A 17,944-nucleotide genomic window follows, 5' to 3' on the forward strand; every position below is an offset into this window, starting at 1 on the left:
TAAGTCAAGGATAAAAATGGTAAAGTTGATTGAGGATATTGGGTGCTGGTAAAGGACCCTAGTACGGTAAAGTACTTGTAGTTGAGTTGGAAAACGGTAAAGGATTCCGAGTACGATAAAGTACTCAGAGTGTGTGGAGGACGGTAAAGGACTCCGGGTATAGGATTTTGGGATACGGTAAAGAATCCTAAATGCGGTATAGTATCCAATGTGTGTGTGAATGACGGTAAAGGACTTCGGGTACAGTATTTTGAGAAACGGTAAAGGATCCCTTAATACGGTATAGTTCCAGTGTGTAGAGTAGGGGTATGGTAAAGTATCCAGTGTGTAGAGTTGGGAGACGGTAAATGTAACGCCCCGATTTCTCAAGGGATTTCGGAAACATTAACCCTAAAATATACTGAATTTTACAAACTATTAGGCCCTTATTTATCCTTATACAAAAATTACAATTTCAAAATAATACAAAAATCTACGTACATTTACTTAATAAAAACAACTCCAGAGCGACTCTAATTTTGACACGAATTCCAAGCAACATTGGCCCAGACTTCGTTCCAGGAGTCCCACCTGTATCAACTTCTCCACTGTGGAATCCTGCACACTCTGGCAAATTGAACGCCGAAGCAAACGATTTGCCAGGATACAAACGTATCCTGAGTGATAATTCACTAAGTAGAAATCCTAAAACCCAATACCACAATATGCAGATCAACAATTTAATAATTCATAATACACCGAAGGTACAAAATAATAACACATCGTCTTTTTCTTTACTATCCATCATCTTACATGTAATCTAAGGATTCTCTCCGCGAGATCCTTTCCTCCCACATCCACTAACTACAATCGTCTCATGGGTCCACCCTTCCTCTTGCTTGTCCTGCACCAGGGTCCTAGGTGAGCGCATCTAAGTTATGTACCGAGTATGTTCTCACTTAAGACCATAACAGGAGGATCGAGTCATCTCATGACGTATCGTACATTAGGGTCGGACATCCACTACCCCACGCTAACTATAACCGTCTCATGGGACCCATTCTCTTTCTCAAAGAGAAACTTTCCATGACGTATTATACATTAACGTCTCACTAACTATAATCGTCTCATGGGACCCATTCTCTTCCTCGAAGAGAAACTTCCCATGACGTATCATACGTTAGCGTCACAACACCGGGCCCCTCAGGTAACCCATTTCAACACAGGGCCCCATAGGTTACCCTTGCCATCACCATGGCTCAAATCACAATCCACACAATCACACTTCCAACACTTTATCAATTTCCATTTACTTAACATCGTCTACATGAGTCACTACTCGTAACCACCCAGGGAACCTATTTGTCCAATCTACATCCACAACAAAATATCACACGGTTCAACATTTCAACTAAAAGTACTAACACATAACCATGCGATAAAATTAATCCTGTCATAGAATTAATCATGCGAGTAACAAAATAATATTCAGTCAAACAATTAATTACTACACTTAAAATTAAGTCTATTTCTCTCATTTAGAAATTTTATAAAACATTTCTACTATTTAAACATTTTCTTTAACTCTCATACTATTTATAGATTTTACAAACTAATTTTTTTTATTGAAAAAAAATACTTATTGCAAAATTTAGTATTTACTAACTATATTAAATATTAATATGAGATTTTTATAACAACAAAATTATGAGAGGCTATTCTAGTTAATATTTATTAAAGTTAAAGATTAACTAATATATAATCTAAAATATTTCTTGTTTACAATCTAAATAAATTTTTACTAATAAAATATTCTTGTTAATATTTCATAAATATTTATCTACCCCAATAATTTATTAAACACGTAAACGTCCACTCAAATACAAATTAACAAGGTATCATCAATAATAATTTCACAATCAAACATTTGTTAAACGATCATAAATTTTCACAGGGTATAACACTAATCATTACAGCACAACCAGACTAAATTTTAATATAAACAGGACTAAAAATAAATTAACAATTTAACAGCAGATCATCATCTTCAATAAACTTTAAATCTAAGTAACTCCATTAAAATGCAGATAAAGGTTTTGGGTTTTCGGAAAACTACCTCAAACGCGATTCTAAGTTCGGATAAGTGTTATGCGGTGTCCGTAGATCGCCATGGTGGTTTTGAAATCTCGAGGCAGCGTTCGGCGGCACTCCGACAGGGCCCGCAGCAGCGGTGTGCACACACCTACGGCCACAACTCTCTCTCTCTCTCTCTCTCTCTCTCTCTCTATTCTAGACTCAACAATAAAATTGGGAGTGAAATAATATACTGGTGTTCAATTTTTGGATTATGTGGGTATGTATAATGAGAGAGAATAAAGTAGTGAGAATATGAGATGATAAGTGTAGAAGTGGTGGAATGAGAAAGGAGAGTGATACTGATAATGATAAAAAGATGGGTGACAAGTGCCACATTTGGGGGGTTTTCAATTCAAATGTATGTGGACGCATGTATGTACATGGTGAGAATGTATCTGGACGCTTTTATGTATAGGATGAAAGATAGAGAAGTGGAGAGTTAGTTTGAATAGAGTTCTACTTAGGGTTTAGATAGAAAAGATAAGAGATGAATATGAATCACTGATTCCCTGTATATCTAAAGTTTAAATACATATCTTATACAATAATGCAAATAATATCAATTATACACATAATAATATATTTTAATTATTCAATCTAATTAATTATTGAATTAGAAATTTAAAAATATAAATTTGTATTTAAAAAAAATTGGGTCAAAAATCCGGGTCGTTACAATCTATCCTCCTTAAAATAATTTCGTCCTCGAAATTGTGTGTTTAGGAATTTCAAACTAAAACAATAAAAAAAAATTTATAAGTCATTTAAGTTGATAAAAGATATTTTCAATTTTTTTTTTTAAAGTTTTTGAAAAAGAATCCATTTTAAGAATCCCTGAAAAATATATTTAGATTCCAAAAAGATATTTGTTCAAAGAGATTAAGGACGATGAGCAACTGTATGTCAAATAAAAGTTTTTCATGAAAATTAATTTTGACAACAAACATGAAATTATAGTTTCTAAATTATTATTTTTTGATCTTAAAACCATTGGAGTCAAACGACAACACTACACTCAACAACAAAAAAAAAAGTTAACGTATCACATAAAAGTCAAGCAAGTAAGACCTATGTTTTCTCACAGTACGCTCTCGAAGTCTAAGTTGAACAACAGCTAAATACTACTTATAATTTAGATTTAAAATAAGTAATAACCACAACTAATAACTCAGGTATACGCTCTCGGAAAGTGATCTACCCAATCTACCATAGGCCGAGAGTTGAACCTATGCTCTGATACCATTCTGTAACGCCCCGATTTCTCAAGGGATTTCGGAAACATTAACCCTAAAATATACTGAATTTTACAAACTATTAGGCCCTTATTTATCCTTATACAAAAATTACAATTTCAAAATAATACAAAAATCTACGTACATTTACTTAATAAAAACAACTCCAGAGCGACTCTAATTTTGACACGAATTCCAAGCAACATTGGCCCAGACTTCGTTCCAGGAGTCCCACCTGTATCAACTTCTCCACTGTGGAATCCTGCACACTCTGGCAAATTGAACGCCGAAGCAAACGATTTGCCAGGATACAAACGTATCCTGAGTGATAATTCACTAAGTAGAAATCCTAAAACCCAATACCACAATATACAGATCAACAATTTAATAATTCATAATACACCGAAGGTACAAAATAATAACACATCGTCTTTTTCTTTACTATCCATCATCTTACATGTAATCTAAGGATTCTCTCCGCGAGATCCTTTCCTCCCACATCCACTAACTACAATCGTCTCATGGGTCCACCCTTCCTCTTGCTTGTCCTGCACCAGGGTCCTAGGTGAGCGCATCTAAGTTATGTACCGAGTATGTTCTCACTTAAGACCATAACAGGATGATCGAGTCATCCCATGACGTATCGTACATTAGGGTCGGACATCCACTACCCCACGCTAACTATAACCGTCTCATGGGACCCATTCTCTTTCTCAAAGAGAAACTTTCCATGACGTATTATACATTAACGTCTCACTAACTATAATCGTCTCATGGGACCCATTCTCTTCCTCGAAGAGAAACTTCCCATGACGTATCATACGTTAGCGTCACAACACCGGGCCCCTCAGGTAACCCATTTCAACACAGGGCCCCATAGGTTACCCTTGCCATCACCATGGCTCAAATCACAATCCACACAATCACACTTCCAACACTTTATCAATTTCCATTTACTTAACATCGTCTACATGAGTCACTACTCGTAACCACCCAGGGAACCTATTTGTCCAATCTACATCCACAACAAAATATCACACGGTTCAACATTTCAACTAAAAGTACTAACACATAACCATGCGATAAAATTAATCCTGTCATAGAATTAATCATGCGAGTAACAAAATAATATTCAGTCAAACAATTAATTACTACACTTAAAATTAAGTCTATTTCTCTCATTTAGAAATTTTATAAAACATTTCTACTATTTAAACATTTTCTTTAACTCTCATACTATTTATAGATTTTACAAACTAATTTTTTTTATTGAAAAAAAATACTTATTGCAAAATTTAGTATTTACTAACTATATTAAATATTAATATGAGATTTTTATAACAACAAAATTATGAGAGGCTATTCTAGTTAATATTTATTAAAGTTAAAGATTAACTAATATATAATCTAAAATATTTCTTGTTTACAATCTAAATAAATTTTTACTAATAAAATATTCTTGTTAATATTTCATAAATATTTATCTACCCCAATAATTTATTAAACACGTAAACGTCCACTCAAATACAAATTAACAAGGTATCATCAATAATAATTTCACAATCAAACATTTGTTAAACGATCATAAATTTTCACAGGGTATAACACTAATCATTACAGCACAACCAGACTAAATTTTAATATAAACAGGACTAAAAATAAATTAACAATTTAACAGCAGATCATCATCTTCAATAAACTTTAAATCTAAGTAACTCCATTAAAATGCAGATAAAGGTTTTGGGTTTTCGGAAAACTACCTCAAACGCGATTCTAAGTTCGGATAAGTGTTATGCGGTGTCCGTAGATCGCCATTGTGGTTTTGAAATCTCGAGGCAGCGTTCGGCGGCACTCCGACAGGGCCCGCAGCAGCGGTGTGCACACACCTACGGCCACAACTCTCTCTCTCTCTCTCTCTCTATTCTAGACTCAACAATAAAATTGGGAGTGAAATAATATACTGGTGTTCAATTTTTGGATTATGTGGGTATGTATAATGAGAGAGAATAAAGTAGTGAGAATATGAGATGATAAGTGTAGAAGTGGTGGAATGAGAAAGGAGAGTGATACTGATAATGATAAAAAGATGGGTGACAAGTGCCACATTTGGGGGGTTTTCAATTCAAATGTATGTGGACGCATGTATGTACATGGTGAGAATGTATCTGGACGCTTTTATGTATAGGATGAAAGATAGAGAAGTGGAGAGTTAGTTTGAATAGAGTTCTACTTAGGGTTTAGATAGAAAAGATAAGAGATGAATATGAATCACTGATTCCCTGTATATCTAAAGTTTAAATACATATCTTATACAATAATGCAAATAATATCAATTATACACATAATAATATATTTTAATTATTCAATCTAATTAATTATTGAATTAGAAATTTAAAAATATAAATTTGTATTTAAAAAAAATTGGGTCAAAAATCCGGGTCGTTACAATCTATCCTCCTTAAAATAATTTCGTCCTCGAAATTGTGTGTTTAGGAATTTCAAACTAAAACAATAAAAAAAAATTTATAAGTCATTTAAGTTGATAAAAGATATTTTCAATTTTTTTTTTTAAAGTTTTTGAAAAAGAATCCATTTTAAGAATCCCTGAAAAATATATTTAGATTCCAAAAAGATATTTGTTCAAAGAGATTAAGGACGATGAGCAACTGTATGTCAAATAAAAGTTTTTCATGAAAATTAATTTTGACAACAAACATGAAATTATAGTTTCTAAATTATTATTTTTTGATCTTAAAACCATTGGAGTCAAACGACAACACTACACTCAACAACAAAAAAAAAAGTTAACGTATCACATAAAAGTCAAGCAAGTAAGACCTATGTTTTCTCACAGTACGCTCTCGAAGTCTAAGTTGAACAACAGCTAAATACTACTTATAATTTAGATTTAAAATAAGTAATAACCACAACTAATAACTCAGGTATACGCTCTCGGAAAGTGATCTACCCAATCTACCATAGGCCGAGAGTTGAACCTATGCTCTGATACCATTCTGTAACGCCCCGATTTCTCAAGGGATTTCGGAAACATTAACCCTAAAATATACTGAATTTTACAAACTATTAGGCCCTTATTTATCCTTATACAAAAATTACAATTTCAAAATAATACAAAAATCTACGTACATTTACTTAATAAAAACAACTCCAGAGCGACTCTAATTTTGACACGAATTCCAAGCAACATTGGCCCAGACTTCGTTCCAGGAGTCCCACCTGTATCAACTTCTCCACTGTGGAATCCTGCACACTCTGGCAAATTGAACGCCGAAGCAAACGATTTGCCAGGATACAAACGTATCCTGAGTGATAATTCACTAAGTAGAAATCCTAAAACCCAATACCACAATATACAGATCAACAATTTAATAATTCATAATACACCGAAGGTACAAAATAATAACACATCGTCTTTTTCTTTACTATCCATCATCTTACATGTAATCTAAGGATTCTCTCCGCGAGATCCTTTCCTCCCACATCCACTAACTACAATCGTCTCATGGGTCCACCCTTCCTCTTGCTTGTCCTGCACCAGGGTCCTAGGTGAGCGCATCTAAGTTATGTACCGAGTATGTTCTCACTTAAGACCATAACAGGAGGATCGAGTCATCCCATGACGTATCGTACATTAGGGTCGGACATCCACTACCCCACGCTAACTATAACCGTCTCATGGGACCCATTCTCTTTCTCAAAGAGAAACTTTCCATGACGTATTATACATTAACGTCTCACTAACTATAATCGTCTCATGGGACCCATTCTCTTCCTCGAAGAGAAACTTCCCATGACGTATCATACGTTAGCGTCACAACACCGGGCCCCTCAGGTAACCCATTTCAACACAGGGCCCCATAGGTTACCCTTGCCATCACCATGGCTCAAATCACAATCCACACAATCACACTTCCAACACTTTATCAATTTCCATTTACTTAACATCGTCTACATGAGTCACTACTCGTAACCACCCAGGGAACCTATTTGTCCAATCTACATCCACAACAAAATATCACACGGTTCAACATTTCAACTAAAAGTACTAACACATAACCATGCGATAAAATTAATCCTGTCATAGAATTAATCATGCGAGTAACAAAATAATATTCAGTCAAACAATTAATTACTACACTTAAAATTAAGTCTATTTCTCTCATTTAGAAATTTTATAAAACATTTCTACTATTTAAACATTTTCTTTAACTCTCATACTATTTATAGATTTTACAAACTAATTTTTTTTATTGAAAAAAAATACTTATTGCAAAATTTAGTATTTACTAACTATATTAAATATTAATATGAGATTTTTATAACAACAAAATTATGAGAGGCTATTCTAGTTAATATTTATTAAAGTTAAAGATTAACTAATATATAATCTAAAATATTTCTTGTTTACAATCTAAATAAATTTTTACTAATAAAATATTCTTGTTAATATTTCATAAATATTTATCTACCCCAATAATTTATTAAACACGTAAACGTCCACTCAAATACAAATTAACAAGGTATCATCAATAATAATTTCACAATCAAACATTTGTTAAACGATCATAAATTTTCACAGGGTATAACACTAATCATTACAGCACAACCAGACTAAATTTTAATATAAACAGGACTAAAAATAAATTAACAATTTAACAGCAGATCATCATCTTCAATAAACTTTAAATCTAAGTAACTCCATTAAAATGCAGATAAAGGTTTTGGGTTTTCGGAAAACTACCTCAAACGCGATTCTAAGTTCGGATAAGTGTTATGCGGTGTCCGTAGATCGCCATGGTGGTTTTGAAATCTCGAGGCAGCGTTCGGCGGCACTCCGACAGGGCCCGCAACAGCGGTGTGCACACACCTACGGCCACAACTCTCTCTCTCTCTCTCTCTCTCTCTCTCTCTATCTCTCTATTCTAGACTCAACAATAAAATTGGGAGTGAAATAATATACTGGTGTTCAATTTTTGGATTATGTGGGTATGTATAATGAGAGAGAATAAAGTAATGAGAATATGAGATGATAAGTGTAGAAGTGGTGGATGAGAAAGGAGAGTGATACTGATAATGATAAAAAGATGGGTGACAAGTGCCACATTTGGGGGGTTTTCAATTCAAATGTATGTGGACGCATGTATGTACATGGTGAGAATGTATCTGGACGCTTTTATGTATAGGATGAAAGATAGAGAAGTGGAGAGTTAGTTTGAATAGAGTTCTACTTAGGGTTTAGATAGAAAAGATAAGAGATGAATATGAATCACTGATTCCCTGTATATCTAAAGTTTAAATACATATCTTATACAATAATGCAAATAATATCAATTATACACATAATAATATATTTTAATTATTCAATCTAATTAATTATTGAATTAGAAATTTAAAAATATAAATTTGTATTTAAAAAAAATTGGGTCAAAAATCCGGGTCGTTACAGTAAAGGATCCTGGCAATAAGATACTGCGACCCCTAATGCTAAGTTTTCATGGTGAGCTGTTCCTTTATTATGGTTGTAGGCGAATCTAGACTGAGTACATTATTTAGTAGTATTTGCTTAGAACCCTGGTGCAGGACAAATAAATGGAGAGTTATTCCATGGGATGGTCAAAGTTGGTGGATGTGGGAGGAAAGGACCTTGTAGAGAGGATCCTTAGATTTCATGTAAGACAATGGATAGTAAAGAAAAGGACAAAGTGCTGTTATTTTGTACCTCCTGTGAATTGTTATATTGTTGATCCGCTAATTGTAAGGTAATGGGTTGGTAGAGTTGAGATTATCTACTGAGTTTTAAAACTCATTATAGTGCCGTCGGGCTGGCGTTTCATGCCAAGTAATCAAGAGACCGAAGGACATAATCCACTGCAAGACGATTTGTACCAAAGTGAGGACCTTCCAGCTAAGGAATGAGAGTTTGTTGAGCCTTGGTTGCCTTACCCATAGAAGCTCTGTTAATTTAAAGTATTTGAATTTCCAAAAGTGTTATCACATTGGTCAAACTCTATTTTATTTTGTTGGGTTGCAAGACAGTTTAGTAGGTTTGAATTTGGTATTCGAGATTTCCGTTGCTAAACTCTGTTTGATAAAATTTCATTTCTTAAATCAGTTTTATGGATTATAAAATCAATTATAAATGATTTAATTAGCGTGTCCGAAAATTGGGGCATTACAACATGGTATTAGAGCTTTAGGTTCAAACACTCAGCCTTGGGTAGATCACTTTCCTAGAGCGTAAAGTTGGATAGTTAAACATTTATCTTATTTATTACTTTTGTAACTCTGCAACATCATACCTAGCTAACTATAGCATATAAATATTTTATTAGTTGTCGTGATTTAGACTTTGAGGAGGTATGCAATCAACATTGACTCCGATCCTAAGAAAGCGATTGAGGAACCGCTCCTATTGTATTTGGCTAACCGATCAACCAAGAAAAAAAAATTTCAAAGTCTGAAGACGAAAAGGCAAACCCCAATGAAAGAGAAGGTACTATCGGAGGAGACTACTAAGTAAATAAAGTACCTGCAAAAAAAAAAAAACTTTTCTGAAGTAGGTAGTGATTGAAAATAGTTGAATAGAGTAGGTTCATTGTGAGAATGTACCGTGAGAAATAATAGGCTCTACATGTAACAACTCCGATTTTTAATAAATAAAAATCTCGTTGTTTATTCAAATTCTTTAATTTCCCTTGGATGGCTCTATAATTTTCTCGTTGATTTCTAATTGGATTTTAACTATTTAAAAAATTCGTTTCTTTATTAAAAGCCCTACTTGGCAAATATAGTTAGCTTTTAACCAATTAGTTGGAGGAACCGAAATGCCAAACCATTTAGTTACCTTTTAACCATTTCCCATTGGACGATAAATGTTAGGAAATTCTTTATTCATTGGACAATAGAAAATCTTTTCTACCAAAAGTACTTAATAGATTTTGTTAAAGTACCCATATATAGTTATATATGGTTATATATACATGCCTAAATGACATATGGTATTATTCTAGTGTATATAGTACCTCACTCTTTTATCCATTAGTCAATAACCGCTAGGAAAATTATTACCCGTTCGATAATAGCATTAGTCTTGCCAATAAGTACTAAGGTTATTTAATTAAATCATTTCCTAGATTTCTCATGGGATGATATACTCATATATATATATATATATATATGTGTGTGTGTGTGTGTGTGTGTGTGTGTGTGTGTGTGTGTGTGTGTGTATGTACTTTATAAAATATTACTCTAAGATATCCTAAGTACATAATCTAATATTTTAATGGAGCATGTGCCTAATAGGTTATTTTAATAGGGAATTTTGATCTTATAATTTTTTATTGAATTTGGAAATCTACCTAGATTGCATGGTACTTATATATATATATATATATATATATATATATATATATATATATATATGTATGTATGTACTTGGACTTATATATTTATTTGTACACCACGGATCCAGTGAGGGATCTCTTACCAGTCTACCGTGCGGACCTCCCCTTTCCCGATCGAATTGCGACGATCCGAGCTACTCAATGTGTTCAGAACGTAATTTTAAGAGTACCCACGAGGAATCAGCAAAAAAAATGATCGGGAAGGGCTTGATCCGAGCAGTTTTTTATTGAACCGTTCAATAAAAAACTGCTCGGATCAAGCCCTTCCCGATCATTTTTTTTTGCTGATTTCTCGCGGGTACCCTTAAAATCACGTTCTGATCACTTTGAGCGACTCGGATCGTCCCAATTCGATCGGGAAATGGGAGTCTCGCATGGTAAGCCCGTGCGGGATCCCTTAAGGGAACCAGACTATTTATTTGTATACTTAAATATTACAAAGTACACATGTGTTAAATAGAATAGTTTAATAGGAAAATCTTGACTTGAAAATCTAGAAGATCACATAGTACCTATGTACTTTTATATATACTTGGTCATACTCATATATATATATATATATATATATATATTGTACAAGAGAGAGGGGGGGAGGGCCGAGAGAGAGAGAGAGAGAGAGAGAGAGAGAGAGAAAGGAAAAGAAGGAGAGATTGGATTGTACCTTGGCTTGATCTTCCATTGTACTTTGATTTGATTTCAATCCATGGTTATTTACTTCTTCAAGCAAAATCTATCTCTCATTGTCCTTATTTGTACATCTACCAATATAAAACCTTCTACCATCCTCCTTTCATCGACCAATCTTTCCATAATCCAATCCAAAGTACTAAATCTAGTCATGCAAGCCTAGAACTAGGTCTTGATCTTTCAAAGAAAGCATGACAAGTTGAATAAAAAAATGAGATATGGAGAGGGAGAAAGATTCGGGTGGGAGAAAGAGAGGGAGGAGTCTTGGCCTATAAATAGCAAGCCATTCCAAGCTTAAACTCACACCTTCACTCCTTGCTCCAATTTCTCTCTAGAATTTCTGAGCTTCCTTTGTTTCAAAGTTCAAGTTTCTTAAGTTTTCTTGAAGTTCTTGAGAGCTACCACCAAACCACCTCCAAAAACCACCCCTAGATATTTAAAGTAGCCTAGTTTAGTTAGCAAAGTTGTTTCTAGGAAGAGAAAATTCATCTCTCTTCCTTTTGAAGCCCTTCGGAGTCGTTACGCCGCCGATTCGCAAAATTGACGACCTACTCTCAAAACCGACCAACCGCCAAGAAGTAAGGTAGAAACCCTTGTCCCCTAACTCTACGTATAGAACCGTATATTGGAAAGTAGATTGTCATTACTCTTTAGTTCAAAGTATAACTTGAAGTATATTTAAGTAGATAAGGTTATCTATCACTTATAATGTTTAGAATGCATGATGATTAACAAACTCATTTTGCTAGTGGTGGTATGAACGTGTTGAATAATGAACTTTTACCTCAATAAACATGTGTTGTTTTGAACTTCCCACAAAAGAAGAAAGAACGATTTTCGAAAGATAGAAACATAATCATTGATAGAAGTATTCGTATTTTGATCTTTATGATAGTTATGAGTTTGCATACATGAATTGCTTGTATTACTAGTGGTATAATGTTGAGTTGGATGATCTTGTTAGTTTAAAGATTTCAATGAATGATGTCGTATGTGAAAAGTCCTACCGTGGAGTCGATGCATGAAAACGAGACACATAAATCGAGAAAGTAGAAACATGACACCTAGGGTGTTGTTAATGAAAAGGCGTGTTTTGAAAAAGGTGAAATGTTTTGGAAACCGCGACATTGTGGTGTGTGTTTTGTGTGCCAATGGGAACCCGGGACGGCGGAACCATTGTGAGGATACTCGGGAGACCGGAACGGCGGAACCGAGGTTAGGTGTGTGGCTTGGTTATCCGTGGAGAGGAGCCAATGCAAAGTGTGGCAATGGGAACCCGGTGCGGCGGAACCATTGTGAGGATACTTGAGAGACCGGAACGGCGAAACCGAGGTTGGGTGACGATTTTTGGAAATGATGATATGGTATATGAGAAATGGAAAATGGTGACACAGTCTACGATGAGTCGCGTAGGAGAAACTCAGAGAATCTTGAACTCCAACGCTAGTTGAATATTGAATGTGAATGTGTCATTGTTAACTGTTTTGTTATGTATGCATGATCTATGTGGAAATCGTTGATTTTATGGTCTATCGTTTGTAAGTTAAGGATTAGAGGGTATGGGTTATTCTATTGAGCGTTGTAGTTCATGGTGTTACCTTTTTGGTGACCCTGACATATTATATTGGTGGCGACGCTGGTATAATGTGTCAGACCTCATAGATGAACAGGGTGATCTGTACACTTTGGAGGCCTTTGGTGTAACAACTCCGATTTTTCGTGCAATAAAAATCTCGTTGTTATTGAAGTTTCTTAATTTCTCGTTGATGTTCTTATTTGATTTTCTTGTGGTTTGTATTTAAGCAATCGATCGCCTTATCATCGTAATTCTCGACTAGAAACCCTAATCGCACTTTGGACTCTCGAGAATCGTTTCTCGACTATTTAGTCCGACCTAGCAAGCCTAGTTAGCTTCTAACCGGCTCGATGGAGTAACCAAACTAGAAAGTCACCTAGTTACGTTTCCCTAACCGAAGATGGACCATTTTGCCCATGTTGAACCTTTTGAACCTTTTGAACCCTAGACTAGTAATTGTTTAATTATTTTCTTTTATTATTTTGGTTTTATTCTTTATCCATTGGACGATAGATGTTAGGGGAATTATTATCCATTGGATAATAGAAACCCATTTCTTTATATTTAAAGGATTTTTGAAAGATTTGAACAAGTACTTTGATCTTTTAAAGAAATGACATTTGAAAAGTACTTTTGATTATTTTTTCTAATAAAAGTACCCAAGTAACCTTGGACCATTGGATAATAACCATTAGGGTAATCTTTACCCATTGGACAAAAGCCTTTTCTTTATTTAAATTGGTTAAGTACATATATATATAAACACATGGGATTTTACAAAAGGACATGTAGTCTTTCCAAAAACTTATTTTAGTATATAAAGTACCCGTACCTTATTATCCATTGGATAATAACCATTAGGGATTCTATTAACCATTGGGTAATAGGCTCATCTTTCAACCTAAGTACTTAACCCATTAAACTAAGGTTTGTTAAGATTCCCGGGAGTACAAAAGTATATTATTATATTAATTAAAGTACGGTACTTTTTGTATTGGTTTAAAGAGTGAATCTTGACCCTTAAAGACTAAATTACCCTTTTGTACAAAAGTACTATTATTTATTTGTATTCTTTCATGTTAGTACATACATATATATACATATATAGTTAGTACATGAGAGAGAGAGAGAGAGAGAGAGAGAGAGAGAGAGAGAGAGAGAGAGAGGCCGAGAGAGAGGAGAGGAGAGAGAGGCCGAGAGAGAGAGAGAGAGAGAGGGAGAGAGAGAGGAGGATAGAGGAAGGAAGAAGAAGATGGATTTGATGTGTGACATTAGTCTTTCAAAGTACTTCAAATCTTTGGTGATTCCTTTCCTAGCCAAATCTTAACCCCATTAACCTCCATTGTACAACTTTCAATTGTTTAAGCCATGAATCTTGTACCAATGTCTCCTCCATGGCAACAAATCTTCCAAGAATCCCATCCAAGGACTAACATAGCCATGCAAGCCTACCAATTTAGCTTCCAACCTTTCAATCAAAGCATGACATGTGAAATAAAGTGTGACATAGAGAGAGAGAGAGAAGGGCCGGCCAAAGAGGGAGAGAGGGAGAGCCTTGCCTATAAATAGAAGCTCACTCCAAGCTTAAACTCACACCTTCTCACTTTGCTCCAACTTCTCTCTAGAATTTCTTAGTGTTCTTGCTTCCAAAGTTCTTCTTTTCTTGAGTTCTTGAGTGTTCTTGAGAGAAACCACCAAACCACCTCCCAAAACCACCGTTAGATCTTTAAAGTAGCTTAGATAAGTTAGAAAGTTGTTTCTAGGAAGAGAAAAGATCAACTCTCTTCCTTTCGAAGCAAACCGACGCCGTTACGCCGCCAAAATCCAAAACCGACGACCGAATCTTCTTAGCCGACTACTACCGCCAAGAAGCAAGGTAGAATATTCTTATCGTCCACCCCAAATATAGAGTAGTAACTTCTTATCTCTTTTCCTAAGTATAAGTAGTTTTGTATCATAACTCAAAAATAAGTTCATTTGAAAGTAACTTTGTTCATTAAAGCTTATGTAGATAAGGTTATCTTTGTTTAAAAATGAGTGGGATGAATGATGTTGTTGTTGTGATTCAAACATGTTATGTGGTCAAGAGTTGGATAATATTGTTGTATTCATTTTAATTTTATCAATGCTCGTTATGTGGAAAGTCCTACACCACGGAGTCTATGTATGTAACGTGACACGAAAACCAAGAGAATAGAGACATGGCACCTAGGGTGTGTTAACGAAGATAAAAATGTGTATCCGAGGGAGGAAATATTTTGAAACTACATAATGACCGGTTTTGGGTGCATTATGTGAGTTGTGTGTGTGTATGCCAATGGGAACCCGGCGCGGCGGAACCATTGTGAGGATACTCGGGAACCCGGCGCGGCGGAACCGAGGTTGGGTGTGTGCTTGGTTATCCGCGGTACGGAGCCAATGCGGTTGTGTGCCAATGGGAACCCGGCGCGGCGGAACCATTGTGAGGATACTCGGGAACCCGGCGCGGCGGAACCGAGGTTGGGTGAGTTAAAAAGGAGTTTTTGGGTAAAAAGGAAAGTGAAGTAATAACATGGTCTACGATGAGTCCAAGTAATGAACACAACGTTAGTCAAGTAAGGATTGTAGAATCGAATATGTGTATGGACTATATGCATGATTTAAGTGGAATTGTTGTTATTATGTTCTTCGTTCATAAGTTAAGGGTTAGAGGGTTTGGATAGTTCTATTGAGCTTTTTGGCTCACGGTGTTGCCTTTTTGGTGACCCTGGCATATTATACCGGCGGCGACGCGGGTATAATATGTCAGATCTTATAGATGAGCAGGGCGAGCTTTATACCTTGGAAGCCTTCGGAGCCGAGGAGCTAGCTGTGATGGAAGAACAAGCGGAGCTGTAGATTAGGAGCCTTAGTTTCCTTCCGTTTGTAATAAAAGTACTCCTTCTCATGTTTTTGTTGTAATAAAAGAGCCAGACTCAGTTTTTATTTCAATAAAATGTTTTATTTAACGTACCCAAATTTCGGGGCGTTACAACTTGGTATCAGAGCTTTAGGTTCAAAACCTCGGCCATGGGTAGAATGGGTAGAACCACACAATAAGTTGACCGTTGCACAAACGTAAATTGAATTTAAGTTTACCGTCCCAAATTGGGTGGAATTCTGTCAAAACAATCTTCGGATTGAAGCAAGGCACGGAAATTGGCAGTACGGCCGAGCTGGGAATTCCCGAACAATTGGATGATGACTTAAATCAAATATCGAATGTGGAATGTAGAAACCTAAAAAGTTTTCTCTAAGTTTTACTAAAACTTCTTTTCAAAAAATTTGACTGATAGAAATTTTTCCTTGTAGATGAATCACTTGAGTGCTTACCAAATCAACCTGCTAGCCGAAGCACACCATCTCGCGAGTACCCTAAGGTCGATGACAAACCAGCTGATAGAAGATCCTTACTTCCCTTATGCCTTTCCTTACACCAATGACTACTACCGAGAATATGGCTCGATCATACTTCCCGAGGGAGGAGGCAATGTCGAAGCGGCACCAGTTCTAGTCCAAATAGCACCTCCCAACGACGTAGAATTCCTAATTGAGGGAAATGGAGAGGACAATGCGGGAGCTGCCCTCGCCCAGATTCCGATGATCCCACCCATCAACATGATTGCGGGAGAACCGGAAGAGGACCCCGAGGAAGATCCGGAAGAACCCGAGGAGGACCCCGAAGAATTCAGTGACGAAGAAGATTGGCAGCAATTGATGCAAGGACCCGATCTCGATGCACCAACCGACGACGAGGATTGGGAATCCGATGAGGAGGCAGAAGCATTCCTAGGAGCGGAACCCGAAGTCATGGATATAGCCACTGACTCCGGTGATGTGCCACCACCACCTTTTGAGACCGACATAGGCGCTTATCGGATGGAGTTCCCTAGGATTTTCTAGAGTAATTAAGGAAGCTTAAGAAGTAGTGGGACTTTTTCTGTCTATGCAATCAGTTCTAATAGGAAGTTGTGACTAGCAAAGCCTTCTATGTTGTACCTGTTTATTATGAAATAAAAGACTTGTGCTTCTATTAGACTTGATCACTGTTTATGTTTAAATTGTATGCATGCGATTGCATTCCACCATCTTAAGTCTAATATATAACTTCCTTATTGTAGATATGGATTGCCGTACCCTTATCACCGTAGCAGACCTGCTGTACTACAAGACCTTGATATCACCTGAGAGCCCTATTCCCATCCCACACTTGGGAGTTCGTGACCCCGAGACCGGTGAACAGCTATACGAGATAGTTGTAATGACACCCTACACCAGCGAGGATCAGTACTTGGCGCTCGACCCCCAGGACTCACCACTGAGGGAACTTGCGGAGAAGATTCACCGCGAGGGAGAACGTTGGCTCGAGATCCGGGAGAAGGAGTGGATGGAGCAGCTGAGAGAGTCATTCGGACTCATTCCACCTCGTCAGTAGAGTAGTAGTGTTAGAATAAGGTTTTGATAGTTTGAGTCGCCCTTGAAAGCACTAAGGCTAGAAGAATCATGTAGTAGGATCATTTCATCTTGTAGTAGGAATCTCATTTTCAATCTACTTGTTTTATAGTAGAACTCTATGCTTATGATTGTAATTTCTTGCTTATCAATGAAAAGCTTGCTCTTTACTATTGCGTGTTATTTGATAAGATTGCGTCTACCAAAGAAAATGTTTTAAGTAGACTAAACCGCCCCCGTACAATTTTTACTCGTAGATGGTGAACCGACGCAGCGGATTAGGATACGAGAACGGAGAATCCTCGAACACTAACACCGACCTAGCTCAAGTCATGCGAGCACTCGTAACCGCCCTGAACGCTAACCGCCATAACCAAAACCACGATGATGGACCAATGACCCGCACCCGGGCGATGAATGAATTCTGCAAGCGTCGACCC

The sequence above is a fragment of the Rhododendron vialii genome, chromosome 9a (genome assembly GCF_030253575.1).
Source record: "Rhododendron vialii isolate Sample 1 chromosome 9a, ASM3025357v1".
NCBI classification, from domain to species: Eukaryota; Viridiplantae; Streptophyta; class Magnoliopsida; order Ericales; family Ericaceae; genus Rhododendron; species Rhododendron vialii.